Genomic DNA, 16,591 nt, shown 5'->3' with positions numbered 1-16,591 from the left:
TAGTTTGTGTTAACCGAAATTCAAACGTGTATTAGATAGATTTTGGCCCAGGATGTGGCGCATTTCCTTATGAGGAACTGAAATGAAACACACACACAAGAGGCATGCAGAGACAACATCAAGCGAGACAGCGAGAGACAGGAAAGATGTTGCTTCAGATTTAGAGCCAGATGAAACCAGACACATGATGTGCCCTTCAAACCCACCAACGCGGCAGGACTCTACAAATACACCTGCTTTTTTCTTCTTTCTTGTTTTCACTAGCATTTCTTTCTGTAACATAGTTCTGTAACAGCCTGGAGCTGTCTACTCTGGCCCACTGTTTCACTCTTCTGTCTCCCTGGCAAGGGCCTAGCCTGGCGTTTTCACGCTCTATTTTCTGTCTCCCCTTTTGCTTCTGAGGACGGTGGGGTACAGTCTTAGAATTTTGTCTCTTTTCATCTTTGACTGTTTATGTACCCCCCCCCCCCCCTCACTTTTGTGCAGATCACTCTTTCTTGCTCCTATTTTCGCCATGCCTCCCTTCATCTTTAAATTCTCTTTCATGTCGTCCCTCTTTGTAATTACTCTTTCGCATCCTCCATCGCTTTTTCGTCCCTTTTCCTCTATTTCCGGGAGCCCCTGCTGGCTGCTGGGCATGGTGTCCTGCCATCTGTGCAGGATGACATGAGTGGCTAGAGAGACTCCTCGTGTATAGACCCCTTTAATACATGCAGTCCATATTAACATAAAGAAGACATATACAGTACATTTAATATAATAAAAGTCTAACACGCCTACAGTAAAAACCCCTCAACTACCATTTCACATGAATAAAAGTGCTCTGTGGATAATGGTATTAGCAAGAATATACTATAATTGTTAGGTCAGTAATTTTGCAACATCATTGCCAATATTTTCCAAGAGAGAGGAATACATTTGAATGAATATGTTTAGCCAAAGATTATCAACTCTGTTGATTAAGGGATAAAGGGATTATAAACTTTGTTGAAACTTATGTTGGCTTTTGTTTCTGCTCAATAGATACCATGTTTGGATAAGACTGAAATGTGTCATTTCATATTTTTGTCTGGATTTTTCTCCTATAGCACTACAATAGCACTTTTCTACACAGGGCAAACACTACCTGTCTTATATGAGCAATTTAATACCGATCTGATAATGTGGTCTATTTGTTTCCATTCATAATGTCAGTTTACAATTTGCAGTTAACTATAGTTTTACAATTTGCTTGCTTTAGATGTTTCATAATTTGCTTGCCTTAGATGTTTCACAGCATCTCTTTTTGACTCCACTGTGTGCTACTGTCTATCCCCAAATTAAGAGCGATGCAAAATGTTTACAAATTTGAACCGTGAAAGTGATGGATTAACTCAAAAACTCTTTATTTATGTGAGACACATAGCTGAAAATCAGAAGTAGGCATATCTTTTTTGACCCTATGCCAGAGGAGGAGAGTGGAGAGCAAACAAGGAAGGAGAGGAGTTGGGCCGGGGTAGAAGAACAAGCTGGTAGTGAAGGACGTCATGCAGCAAGTCACGTGCTAGAGAAGGGTGAGGGAGGGAGAGGTAACTGCACCTCGTGAGAGACAGACAAGCAGTCAGGCAGAGAAGGGCTTTTGTTGTTTTAGTGTAACTGAAGCTTTCGGTGTCTGCTCCGTTCGCTGCCCTACCTTTTGGCATGCCGGCTCACATGAAGAATGCTCAGGTTGCTGTCGTAGCGACAAAGGCAGTGGAAGAGGAAGGGTAGGAGGAGGTGGAGGTGGCAGCTCGGCTTGGTAGTGTTCACTGACTCAGACTCTGCCGGGGTAATTGCTCCTGCATTTTTAACGACTGGCTGCTGCGTACACTTTGAGGAGCAGCCCACCAGAGGATCCCTGCAAGGCTCCTACTGCAGCAGAACTGCCTTTCCCACCCTTCCTAACTGAGGGCATCTCCAGGAGGCAGAGGCCTACTTCATATGTTCATATCTAATCAGACATAAATGTCTCTTTATTTTCATGAGTGATGCTGTGAATTTAATATGTTAACCAAATGAAGACATTGTGCGTGTGAAACACTGCAAAAAGAGTATTCCCATGATGATTCTGATGGCACTCTCGGGAGAAAGGAGAGGCCGCGCAGACATTCTCATCTGGTTTCAGCTTATTATTGGGTTGTAGTCCTAGTGTGTTGTTATGGCGAACTGAGAACGCCTAATAGCAATGAGTTCATTATCAAAACAGTCTGCTATATAGGAGTCAGTGGGTATTCCATGAAAATGTTTTACTGGGAAGTCCAGCAACAGGATCATTTTTCTATATACAGTGCACTATGCTGTATAGTTGAAAAGTTTGATCTCTTTTTTCAGATCTGGGTTTTTTTGTTTTGTTTTGTTTTGTTTTTTGGGCACCAGAGAATCAACTAGAAGAAACTGGATAAACCACCTGTGCAGGGAAAAAGAGAAAAACAGAAAGATCAACAGTGTTATTTTTCACAGTGGTCTTTTATTAACCTAATGGAATCACAGTCTGACAAAGAAAATCTTTTGCCAGTTTACATCTCACTTTGAGGAATTTGCATTAATTTCCATTATGGCTGCACAAACAGATGACCTGGTGTCTTCACCTAGATATTTAGATGTGGAAACCAGAGGGGACCCTAGCCACAGACATGCTAATGGTAGTGTAGCCTTACCACTGTGATTACTTTGGGCAGCCCTGGTCACCCCCCTCCTAAACACATATACTGACTGCCTGCAACATTTACTCTACACAGCTGCATTAGTAGTGGCAGGCTCAATGAAAATACCGTGTCACACATAGCTTGAAAAATGGCTCCGGAAAAAGCCAATTCTGCCATGAATGAGGATAAGCAAATAGGCATGAGGGCTTGAATAGCTGCCAGTCCTGTCAGATTCCCCCTCTCACCCAGCCACAATGAGCTCCTATACAAATAAGGATACGTGCACCAATTTAGCGCAGCAGATGAACCTTGCGAAGCCTTGTCGAGCAAGTGGGGGATTACCAAGAGCAAACAGGCCTTTCTCCTGGCTTTATTTGAGTTAAATGACTCAAGCCGCCCTCTTAGATTTTGCCTGAATGGTTTCTTTGGCAGACCCTTGCTGTGCCCCAGCCGCTTCTGAGGCCACAACATGTGTGCATTAGTCAGCATATGGAAAAACACTGAGCGGGACAGGTAGGCGGCATGAATTAGATTGCAAGGACACTGATGCAGGGTACAAGCAGAGCCAGTGCAGTCACAGACCAGGATTAATGGAAAGAAGAGGATGGGAGAAAGCCCTCGGCATGATAGAGTCCAATTGGAGGAGAGATTATTATTCTTCACCAGTAATTAGTAGCACATAAACAGCCATTGGCAACAGAATTAAAAAGTGGCATTATGATATGTGGTCTCCATACAAGCTGCCGGTTTTCTCCCTTTTCAATAGTTAATCATGTTGCCTCACAGACACCCCCTGTGCACACACAGAGAGGGTAAGGGTTCAGTTTGTAGCAAATGAATGCGTGAAAATGACAAACCTATTGGAGGGTTTGATGCAGAACACTAGTTTCCCCATGTGCAATCTGCACCGAGGCAAATGCCTGCTCCTGTCTCTCTCCTTTCCCCTAAATTATTAAGGTCACCCACATTCGTGAGAGATAGAACAGGACAAAGAGTGTGTGTGAGAGAGAGAAAACGCACACAGGAAGCAATGCTTTCATATGCATTTATGTAAGACCGCCCTTACTTTGTGTCTGTATTAAGATATGCAGAAAATTACAGTGACATATTTTGAATAAATGCAAATGTTAGCATTTGAGTACTTTTACAGTTGATGAATACTGATGTTTTCATCTTTCTGTATTTTTTTGTCCTTGGGCTCTTATGAAAATGTTAGAAAACAGTGGCTTTGAAAAACAGTTAGTTACTAATTCCCTGTCTGCTTTCTCTTTCTCATTAGCTATCTTGAGTACCCTGTGGAAGACTTGTATCCATTATTTATCTCTCGCCCCAAAAAACAACAGCTGCATGCTTGTGTAACCGCCATATGTTATGCTTCTCCCAACATATTGGGAGAAATCATGCTGTATAGGGAGCTTTATATCAACCCATGGAGGTCTGTATCAAGCCCTGTGCAGACGTGCTGCACTTGAATTATTTCCTAAATGCTTTGTTTTTAAGGCTATCAATGGAAAATACAGTAGAAACTTCCCACAACAGTGAGACCTACATCATGCAATTAACCACAGTGGGCCCTTGCTTCGTATTTTTGGATGCTCCAGCACCACTGGAACTGTCAGAGGGAGGGAGGGTCACATTAGGATTCAGCCGATAAAGCAATAAACCCTTGTAGGAGCTGCAGTCGGCGCCATTCAGAGCAGATTCTGTGTCCTCAGCACTTTGGGCCTGCAATTAATCACTAAGCTGACATTACCCCGCCTTCCTGCGAACGTTGGATAAACACCCCGGCAATGGTGAGGCAACGTTTTCCGCCACAGTCCCAGTGTAATCGTTAGGATGATGCTCGTTCCCTCTCAGAAATGTTTAGGAACTCTGTGCCCCAGTTATGCAGACTTCCTGTAGAGCACGGGATGATCTGCTGATCTGTTTAGTTATAGATAGCAGTTTAACAACCAGCCGGAGCTACAGCAGGCGGCCCCTGCTCCATCATTCCCCACTCAAGGGTTATGGAGGGCACCTGGCTCTCATGGCTGATGTGTAGCAGCATTAGCTAGCATGTTGCATCTGTTTAGCCCGTGTGTGTTCGGCATTGTCCATTTCTCTGCTGGTGTGGCTGCATGGCAGTTGCCACAGTGATTCGTGAAATGGGAAGCCTCGGAGCCTGTTGAGGCTTTATTAGGAGGATGGCTGGCAGTGTGTGCTGTATTGTTACCATAGTGATAGTTGCCAGTAGTGTGTGCTTACCCAGCCCATTGTTTGACAGTGGGTCAGACAAGGTTACTGTAGGGTAACCAATGTGACCCTAAGGTGGGGTTCCGGTAGGCTATTATTTTTGATTTGGTTCCAGTAGTGAAATACCAAACTTCATCTAACTCACTTATCTCTCACCAACTCATTTATATCTATTTTTATTCTAAATGTGTAACAATGACAGTGTAAGACATTCGGGTTGTAATCTAGTAATCTGTAATCTGGTAGTTATTTGGATGTCAATCTCTTGGGCTGTAGCTCTGAAATACTAATTAATAGTTTTACAAAACAATCCTAAGTGGAGGTCCAAGAGTCTACTCAATTGTTTGTGTTTGTTTATAAGTACAGATAAAAGTATTAACTATTATTTTCAACATCAAGAATTCAGTTTGATGTTAAAGACACTTATAACTTTATTCATACCTAAATAGGTCTTAAAACTGGTTGAGATTTTGAACCCCGAACCTACATAACCCTAACTCTAAACTATCCTGATTGCAGTTTAGTGTTAAAAAGTATGTTTTATCATTTAGAGTATTATCATTTTTAAACTAATATACTTAATCAAAACTCAACTAGTAAGAGTTTTTTTCTAATTTACATATCCATAAAGCATTAAAACACCTTATACACATTCAGGGAAAGTGAGAAAAGGTTCACACCCCAACATACACACTGACCCACATTATCATGTGCATACATAACAGCCCGAGAGGAAACATGAGAGAGCAGGACGTTTATCGTTGAGGAAGGAGGCAGGAGGGCTGTATGTGAGGAAGGGAGGGAGCCCTGTTGAGTGCACTGAGTTCACCGGAGGGGACTGACACACAGTTCACCCTACCGTAGTCTGTCTCTCCTTCTCTCTCAACCATGGTTGATCTGAATAATTTATCTCATATAATTTATCTCTCCACCTCTCTATCGCGTTCACTCTCGCACACAAACACACACACACACACAGACATGCAATTATCTCCCCCCTCTCCACACAAACACACAAATACACACATGGCTCAAGGGGTTGGGTCCTGGGGCTGGTGTGGAGTGAGCGAGCTGGAATCTGCACACAGGGAAACCTGATAGGCATTCCCTGTGCCAAACACATGAGGTCACCCTGGCTGACTGATCCTGCCTGCCAGCCAGCCTCCCTCCATCCCTTCCACTGCCGTCAGATTAAAACCTTGTATCTCTGAGAAATCAACTGCAGGACTTGGAAAAACTTGGGAGAGTTTCTCATTGAGGCGCATGCATTTCATGCGCCCTGTAGGATTGTTAAGTTTTTATAAATGACCATGCAAACTTTAAAGAACACTGGTTTTTCAAAACTTGGGTCGTATTTCCATAGTTTTGGCCATCATTCGGATCCATAAGTGTACTCAGCAAGTTAATGTTGTGATGTGGGAACATGGCAACATCCCCAAAAACACATAATATGTGGAAAAATGGGCAAAATCATGACAGTCATGCAGGTTTTAAACAAAACCTCTAGTGAGCCAAACTTACTTGGAAAAGAAAACATATGGTAAGATTAATACCGTCCATTCATCACAGTTTACAGACTGACTTTCAACTTTGATCTGCCGTACACTCATTGTGGGCAACGGGGGATTATTACCAACATTTCAGTTGTATATCAAATTTGGTTTTACTTTTAAATAAAGCTAAACGTTTGGCTTCTTTACAATCTGTCTGCTTGTCTGACTATTCGTGTTTCTTGCCCCGTCGCACTTCATTGTAGCGATGTCATCATGTTTCCAGATCTTAGCAATTACTTAATTTGAATTCAATGTTATCATAATAAACCAAGTAACCAATTTTGGCCAACAACATGAATATAAAACAAAAGTTATGGTATAATGAACTGGAATTATTCTTGAAGTTCATTCATCCACCAGTGGCAAGAAGTTTAATTCAACAGCGCCACCAGTGATGCAGGAAACAAAGTAAAATAAATAGAAAATATTAAACTTTTCTTGAACTTTACTACCAATTTATGAAATACTTGACCCTGGGGTAAATGGTGCAAAGTATCTGTTATATAGTTAGCTTGTTGTCCAGTGTGAAAAACGGTACATTCTGCAATCTCTCAAAGTTGACATGTATGAAAGGTTGGAATCTTAAAATGGAAAATGTGTAGCAAGCCTAAGCTCTAGAGACTTGTCTTTTATCCCAAGCAGCCTTTTGAAATACCCACCCAAACCCAAACAATACTGTCAACTCAAAGCACTGCTCTCAAAAGGACCCTAAACATGTGTTCTTTAGATCCCAGCTCCTGTTCTCTTGTCACACAAGTATGCAACATGGACAACCGCATTCAATCAGTCTTATATACACACACACGCATATATACACACATACACACACAGACACGCAGACACGCGAATACATACACACATAGACAAACTCCCACCCCCACACGACATAACAGTCACCTCTTGCTCCCACGCATCTCATGTTCTCCCCATATTATGTTAAAATGGACACGCATAATTGCACTGGCGTGGTTTGTTGTTTTTGTTGGCGGTTATCAACAGCCCTCATGATGTCTCCGACAGAGGTAATCATTGTTACAGGCACCACAAATCTACATCACAGCGCTCGCAAATATGCTGTTTCTGTGAGGTCCCATTGTCAAGATGAAGTGGTCTGGTTTTGGTGGGGTGGGGAATGTAATTTGAATAATTATATAATTACAGTAGGTCATATGTTTTTCAAGTATTGTTAAAAAAGAATTATGTAAAGGCTAATGTAAATGCTAAGATGACATTTGTTGTAATGTGTGCAGTAGTAGTGCTAAGTTACTCTTGATAGTGCTTATTGTAGCGCTTTATAGTGAAACCATTTCCCCCCCCCGACACAGGCCCAGTGGTAAAATGGGGTGAAATGAAGCGTAGAGAGAAGTCTGGGCATGCCAGACAGCTACACCTGTACTAACGCCAGAATACAAGCACTGTCATTCTAAGACCTAAACTAAAACACTATAATGACATTTCAGCTGCCAATATCACTGTGGTGAGACATTTACAGTACCACCAGTGTTTAACATTCACTTTTCTGTTTCCCACTAGTCACAAAGCCGAGAAAGTCAATATCAGACCGCTTGCATGTGTCTGCTTTTATTTTCCTGCTTGTAAGCATGAAATTTCTGTAGCTGTGTAGTGGGGTTTTACATGTTTTTGAGCGCTCAACTACCCTGAATAACCTTCCTTCAGGAACTGACTTCGACAAGTCATTTGAGGTTGGGTGAAGTTTTAAATAAATCTGCGGCTTGTGGCGGCTAGCTGACTTTATATGCTATGCTGTATAAGCTAGCCGGGCACGGCCTTTGCCAAGCGAGCGCTGTAGCAATCATGTTTCCAAACCGTATGCAGTCTGTACATGTAGATGTTTAAGCTGGCTAAATATGACACTGAAACCACAGAATGTGAGGGAAAACAGCAGCTGTTAGTCTATGTTTTTACTTGATAACATGTATTTTTTGAAAAAGCCTGTTGCCTGAAATCCTCCAATAGATAATCCCAACCTCAAATATGTTGTATTTAGCAGAAAACAGTCTTAAGCCTGTAATTTAAATGCTATCTACCAGCTTTGGTTTCATTGTTGACAGTCATTTTATAAGACTACGTACAGTATTTATTTGTGGTCATTCTTTTTCTCTCTTTTACACACAATTTATCAAAAGTGATTTAACAAAGATATTCTGTATAATTGTGTGCGGTTCCTTTTTTTGTTTTCTCTCCCTCTGTTTCTTTCTCTTTAGCAGCTCAGGTTTGTGTTGTGGGTTAGAGAGGGTGAGTTAATGGAGAACGTCAAACCAGCTTGTAGCGCTGCCTTGGCTCTGACCCGTGCAGATTGTGGAGTGACCCCAGTGGTGCTGCCCTGAGCCTGCAGTGGAATCCAATCTCCTCGCCGGGATATGGTGCATGTTTTAGCAGTCCGGTTTGATAACTTTGCCCCCCTGTCTCCTCCAAAGTGTCTATCATTCTTCTGATAAAACCTGGTTTGTTTTCACCTGTGGTGACCCAGGTTAGTCGGGTTTTTTTGCTCGCAGGCGGCAGCGGTACATTTGTTTAATCACATTAGACCCCTTTCTGCTCCCTGCTCTTTGACTGGATGGAGACAGGAAAATTTGAAGTTTTATTTTGTCTTTAGAAGTTTAAAAAAAAAACCTTTAAGATATACTGTATAGCTGGTACTATCAAATGACAATCACACACACTGGCAGGTTTTATGTCATTAGATCTTTTTTTCAGGGTTTATGAAGTGATTGAAGTGACGAACATAAAGCCGCAGCTAATCAATAGGAATATGTCTTACACTCAATCAGTATTACAATTAAATCAATAGAACTTCATTATACTTAAATTATCATTTTATATTCAGCACTCTAGAAGAGGAATGATTTTATCATCTTAAAATGTCTGCCCTCATCTCACGGTTTCAGATTGTACTTACTCTTCTTCCAATTACAAGCCAGGGAGGGAGAAATCGATGGATATAGAGAAGTGACATCGTTAAGGCATTTTGAAGGAAGCTGAAATCACACGGGGCATGATAGCCGGGCTGTTTAATGAGTCATCCAAAGGAGTGCTTCTCCACACCTATTTGTTTTCTTTCCATTTGGGCCTTTTGCTTTCCTCGTTGGTGGTAATTGTCTGGAACACACCGGCTATGACACAGCTACCCTACCTCACGCTGAGATGCATTAGTGCCGTTTTAAATGTGACGCAGAGTGAGACTGCACCCCTGTAATTCGATAAAAGTGAATGCAGGGAGTTATAGGAAGAGGGAGGGATGGAGGGCAGCAGAATCACGACGCGGTTTGAAAGTAGATCGTCAGCAGCCTTTCAAGGTTAAAGCATCAGCTGAAGGTCTCTCTTTTACTTTCTGTCTCTTCCTTCTGTCTTTTTCACTATCACTTATAGATAGACACATTACTTTCTCACTATTCAGCAGGTGCTTTAGTGGCCAACAGTACTTCTTTGCTTGAGCCTGAGCAACCCTACTCAACTTGAGCTCCTCAAATCTCCTCAATCTGGCTTCTTCAGAGAAACTGGTGGCTTGTTAGGAGAAAAAAAAAAAACAGATGATCACGGAGAGTAGTTTGGAGAGAAAAGCGTGTGGTGAAGCGAGTTTACAAAGGAAGAGATTAAAGGGACCTATTATGCTCATTTCCAGCTCTATATTTTTTTTATTTTAAAAAACAACTTATTTTACTTTGCCCTGCTGTGTAATGGAAAAACACTCACAGCGTGCCAGCTCAACTCGAGTCATGGCTCGGCATGACTACCCCCAAAACAATGGAAAAATGCCATTATGTTAGCGGGGCACGGCAATGAACTCGCACGCTGTGTGTGGAGCAGATAAACATAAAGAAATCTGTCACGAGCTGACGTCAGCTCAGTTTAAAAGTAGTGACCATTGAAAACCAAGCGTCCAAAGCAGTCTGAAGCTGGTGCTCTTTGTTTGTTTGTTTACCTCATTATTTGACTCTTTGGCCACCTTTAATATGAACATCCGACATTGTAACATTACAAATATGACGTAGCGTAATAGGTCTCCTTTAAAGTATTACAACTAGTAACTGACAGAATAGAAGGAAAAATGGAAATGTATGAAAAATGATGAACGTGATCGTCTTTGAGTGTGTTTTAGCATCAGTGCAATGACATTCAAAACAAGTTGGAGAAATTGTGTTTAGATGTCGGGGAAAAGAGAGACATTAGAGATTACAATCAGACATCAGCAACCTGCTGAGACTCTTCAGTCTAACTCTACTGAGAGCAGATAGTTAACTCTATTGCTTCTTCCACAATGGCTGGCAACTTGAGAATTCAAAATAATTAGAGTCAAATGGAGAAGCAATTAGAAAAAAATGGTGGATGGATAAATGGGAAATGTTTTGATGAGCAAAGACACTTTGTTGGAGCTCTGAGGAAATGTAGTGCAGAAAAAAAAAGTATACATGTATATAAAGTGTATTTGTCTTTGTTTTTGTGTTGGGTACATGTTTATTCATCCCTGGGGAAGTGTCACACATATGGGCAATATGGATAACATGTTTTATCATGGTATGTCACTTTATATTGTCATACATATGTCAGAATTAAGTGCATTTTCCAGAAATTAAATTGAGAATTTAAGATTGAGAATCTATTGAGTTGAGGATAATATAACCATATGGGAAATGCATTTGGTTTTTGGCTAACTCATTGAATTGTATGCCTGAAAAATCATAATACTTTATTACATTTATTACAAAAATTCTGTAAATCCAATATATTCCTGCTGATATGATTTTGCAACATTTTCCACTATGGTCATAATACCATCGGAGATTATAAAATAATAGCTGTATATGCTGTCATATCGTCCACCCCTAATTCACACTCTTTTTCTTTTCCTGTTCTTCAGTCTTCTAGTCTTTTCTCCTTGAGCTCTTTAATGTCTTTTCAGCAGGTGTCGGTCCAAAGGTTTGCCTATGAATGATATGCAGAGCACCTGTCTTCATTTCTTATTTTCTTGGGGGTTTTTTCCCCTTTATGTAGGACCGGATGCAAACTGCTCCATCTTGTACTAATAAATAAATGTATACTAAATTTACATAATACATACAATGCAAAATGTATTCCCTAAAGCCTCACCCAGTGATTGCTGACTGGCGAACAGTCGTCAGTGCATTATGCAGTGGCATCTTCGTCACTGTGAACACACTTATGGGGTGTCCTTTTCAACCGAGCACCCAGTGACACTACGTCCTGTTCAAAGAGCGAGCAGAAGGAGAGCAGGTCTGGATTGAAGGGTGAATATATCCTGCCGCACTTGAGTCTCAAAGCATGTAAAAGGTAGCCTGACTCGACTGCTTGCACTTGTTTGCACCGTTTGCTCCCGCATGCATGAGTTGGTGTGCTTCAAGGTGCCTCTTGGATTTCAGGAGGGGCCTTTTAAAGGGAAAATTTGCCAATTTTCAGCCAGCATTGTATAATTACAGTGTGGGTAGTATATGCAAATGAACAATGTTCAACTCCCCTCCTGCACCCCAGAGCTCCTCGCTCATTTGCCGGCAAACGTCTTTGGAGATCTGCCTTAGACTACAAACTACGTTCCCTCATTTTCTGTAATGGTGCCTTCAAGGACGGTCAAATGTGGGTCTCCCAAAACACTCCCGTCTACCATGTTACGCTGAAAATCAGACACAAAAATATCATACTACTAAATACTTTAAAATATCAGCATATTTGGAAGAAAACTAGTTTCATGATATGAGGCCGAATATCGTGCTGTGGAATCAGACACAACAGAGTGTGGAGGAGAAAGCTTCTCCTTGATTCCCAACACTAACACAAACAAACAACTAGGTTTACAATATAATGTCGGAGCAGAGATGTGGCATTACTATTACAATTTATGAGGCAGAATATAGTGCTGTGGAATCAGACACAACAGAGTGTGTAGGAGAAAGCGACCAAGGCGGCTATGGTACAGCGGCAGCCGAGAGAGAGGTGCTGCAGTCGGACAGGTGGCCGATGCAGAGAGAATGGAGACAGAACAGAAAACTCTGCGCCTCAACAAACTTTACAGTGCTTTGGTAAACCAGATTTCTGTTTTTTGAAAGAATATTATATAATCGACAACTCATATTCTAAAATAGCTAGAGGAAACAGTGTTGGCTTGCAGTTTTTCATCTCTTTGTCTACAATTGTTTCTCAAAACAAGCTGAAATGAAGACAACAGATTCAGAGGTTTTTTTGACTGTCCACTGTGGCACCGTGCAGCATTCAGTAAGTTTGCAATGATCCACATAAGATTAACTGACTCCAGCGCGCAGTTTGTTTCATGATCCTTGAACACCGCTACGATATATCCAGACTCAATGACGAAAAAAGTTTTGTAAGTGAAAGTAAGCCTCAGTAAAGAGATATAATGCTCACTAATTTTGTCTCTAAAACTTTGTCTCTTTGTCTCCGCCTGCATTCTGTGAACACACCGTCATTAGATGATTGGATGGGATGCGTGCAATGCATTCTGGTTGTTGTAGGATTCCCCCCTGTAAGAGCGGTATGGGGAATCTACAGCCTTTTTCTCAGTCTTCTCTAGTCATAGGGCACCAATTTTAAAAATAATGGCACATTTCTACTACATAGGTGACCTAGTTTTAAGAAATCATCATGTTCACAGTGGTGAATTTACCTTTAATTTACCCTTTAACTTGAAACCAAAGAAAGGCAAGTCAATATTTTTTCAGTTTGCCTGGGAAAAAAAAACCAAAAAACCAAAAACAAACGCTAGCTGCTTTTGTTTTTGGTCCCAGCAGTGCTGAGAATATTAAGCCTGCCCACCAATTAGGGCATACCCATTCTTACAGCCCATGAATTATTAAGAGCAGCCCATCGAATAGGAGCGGTGACGGAGGGCAAGAGAGAGAGAGAGCCAAGCCACCTGAGCACCACAGCTGCATTTGTTAAAGCGTAAGCTGTCTGTTTACTGTGCCAACGCTGTTATAATTAAAGTAAAAATAACCTCCACAACACCAAGCTCCAGTGATTTTAATTATTTTCAATCTACAAATTGGATAAATGCAGCATTTATTCAACAACACACATGTATGAGGAGGAAAAAAAAGAATGAAGGAATAGGAGAGACAGATAGGATAATGTACGGTATTGGATTGCAACTTGCAACACGGGCTACCCTCAAGGTCAACCAATTCATTCCTGCTGTAGAATTTATTGCCTGGTAGTAGGTAAGGCAATGAGGTGCTTTGAACCTTGAGCTCATGTCTATATAGAAGGCCTTCACAGCCATATACTGAGTGGGTGGGTTGGGGAGAGGGGGGGGGGGGGTTCCTGCTTGTTAACTCTCTATTGAGGGCTCCAGCCAGCTCCAGTGTCTGAAACATGACCCCACGGTCAAGGCCTGCTAATGTTTCCTGCTTTTTTTGGGGAACACCAAGTTAATGTTCCCCGGGACCATCACCTCATCATAAATACTATAAGTCTTTGAGACGGTGCCGATGGGCTGTAACTCGTGAGGAATGACGGGAACGCTGCGAAATTAGGTGCCTGTCAAATGTGACTCCTGGCGATTGTCAGTACTTAAGATGTATTAGACGGAGAAGGGGGAACTGCTTTGTGTGGGAGCCCCTGCCTTACTGGATAACAGAGCTATCATTATGCATGAATAATTGGATGCATTCCTTTTATTTTTTTTTCCCTCTCTTTTCACCAGTGGGCTGTTTAATGTAGCAGAGTTGTCAAATAAGTCTGTCGCAGGGAGAAAGAGTGAGCCAAGACTGATTACTTTATGTGAATGACTTTTTTCTCCCTCTCACAGAATTGAAATAATTTAGAGCAGTTACGAGAGGAGTGGGACTGTGGAGAGAGGGATATATGTGGATATTGTGGCACGGTGGGGCTTTTAAGTGTGTTGTGATTTAGTTATTTATTGTTTTGCTGCGGGGAACGAGGCGAGAAGAGAAGGCTGCTCTCTGTGATGTCTTTAAATAGAGATCCTGACTGCCTACTTGCCTGCTCGCTTGTACTCAGAAATGGCTAGTTCAATCTCCGTTTGGTAATATACATTAGCCATGGTCCTGTTTGTCACTGGAATAGCTTAAGTGCCCTTTAGCTGGCATTAGATTCAGTGTTTTCTTCTCTGTTGCTCCATTGTTTCTGAAAAACCACCGAGCAGAAATAGTTTAATGTTCGTACAAGAGCTTCGCTTTCCTCGTTTATCAAAGCGACTCCCTGTCTGGAAAGCACATACAGTATATAATGACATATAATACTGAGCTCAGGTTTGAGTCCAGAAATTGCACGGAAATAATCATCAATGTGTCCATCAATGTGTCTTCTTTCTCTTTTTCTGCTTGTCTCTTCTCTCGAACATTCTGTTTCTCCCGAGGGGGTTTGACAAACCAGCGATTTCAACAGTGTAAGAGAACATGCAACAAGCTGCGAACTTGTAACAAGGCTTTCTGGACTCTGTTGTAAGCTTTCTTGCGGTAGACGGATGAGGCAACAATCAAAATATCATATAAACAGATTTACAATGTTAGATCCCAGTAGCATATTGATGTTAATTATCCACTCAGAACAAATAGCCACAATTATTAACAATCAAAATACACAGTCTTAAAGTGCTAAATATACACTAATGACTGTTTGACTGTATGAGATGTGGATTCAAGTGCAGAGGAAAGGACGGTGTTTCTAACAGATACCATACTAACTGCAGTTTCCATTAAGGACAGACAGTAAACAAGCGTCGTGTCTGTCAGTAATCAAAGTTTTGGCTAAATCGATTTGCTAAATTTAGTTGTCGTATGCAAAAATAGACTCACTCAGAAGTGCTGAAGTCTGAAGATTTAGACCGCTCAGTGTCAGAGACAGCTGCCGCAGAGTCTTCATGAGCTGCATCTTTTTTCCTTTGACTGCATCTCCTTCTGTTTTTCTGTGCTGCCCCAAAATCATGTTATATTTTCTCAAAAAAAACAAAAAAAAAACAATAGAGAAGTCTGGAGAAAGTCAACCAGAACTGGGACCAGACATGAACTGAAAGGGCCTGTTGGAGCTCTACAGCGCCGTTTCCTCGTCAGTCAGTCGGGAGTTGTTTACTTTTCCAGATCGTGACTCAGCCTCATTATCTTTAGTCCTTGCTCTACACCTGCCATCCAGCTGTAGCCTCCACCAGATACTAAACATCAAATTGTCTATTGATAGTCTTTTGTTTTGTCTGCTTTTCTTAACATTTGCTTTAATTGCCTCAACCTGTGCCTTCAAAAAACAAATTTGTAACTATATGGATCCTTTAGTGAAAGATCATTGAAATACTTGTATGAAGCAGAGCAGTTTACCATGTTCTACTTTGGTGACTGAGACGGATTAACGGATCGATGAGCCTTGAGATGAGCATAAAATATGCCTGGCAGAGGATCTTTGGGGCTGATGGGATTGTAGCAAGATAAGTTGGGCTGCCTGTGGGACGTGAAGCAGCCTGTAACTGATTAATTATGCATTTTGCAGCACATTCTTTCTTAAGCAAAAGTGAAGGAATGCCACCCTGGCCTGGTGACTGCTTTCTGTGTGTGGCAAGCCTCACCTCCTTGTCATCCGCTGGATGTCTAAAATAAAAAAAAAAAAACAGCATGAGGTTCATTGTAATGGTAATGAAGCATCCACGGTTGTGGGCCGACCCCTTCATATTCATCCCCACAATGACTCTCCTGTCTTGGATATTTAAGAGGTGGTCTGCTGCTGGCGGACGGCTGAGCTGAGGAGCTTCCTGTTCATGTGGTAATCTGTGCGGCGGTACAATGGAGAGCTGGGCGCTGTTCTCTCAGAGCCCAGCCCCACACATTCAACCAGAGAATGGATGGCCACACAACACAACAATAACAGTCTGCTGCTATCATCTCATGAAAAGTCTCCATTGGAGGGTAAATAAATAGTTTAGAAACCTTTTAGCAAGTACAATAGGCCAGACCACCGCTGATTTTCATCTTTGATGTCTCCTCACAATTTGCCCTGGCTTATGAAAATATAATGTCGGGCTGGAAAAACACAGTGCTGAAAAGAATGTAGAGACTCAATTGTATTTTACCTTGAAGGACATCTGTAAGGGTCTTTTTGGAAAATGAATAAAAACATGAACTGGGATCATTCTCGTCATGCAAGATT

General features: G+C 41.6%; 1 protein-coding gene across 6 annotated transcripts in view; it reads left to right on the top strand.

Moving 5' to 3' along the window:
- The window catches only part of rbms3 (RNA binding motif, single stranded interacting protein), a 298,854-nt gene that overhangs the window by 110,516 nt on the left and 171,747 nt on the right, over positions 1-16,591 (top strand). The gene's annotated exons all lie outside the window — the stretch shown is intronic.

This window comes from Thunnus maccoyii, chromosome 15, assembly GCF_910596095.1.
Source record: "Thunnus maccoyii chromosome 15, fThuMac1.1, whole genome shotgun sequence".
Lineage (NCBI taxonomy): Eukaryota > Metazoa > Chordata > Actinopteri > Scombriformes > Scombridae > Thunnus > Thunnus maccoyii.
This window is presented reverse-complemented; position numbering and strand designations above follow the sequence as displayed.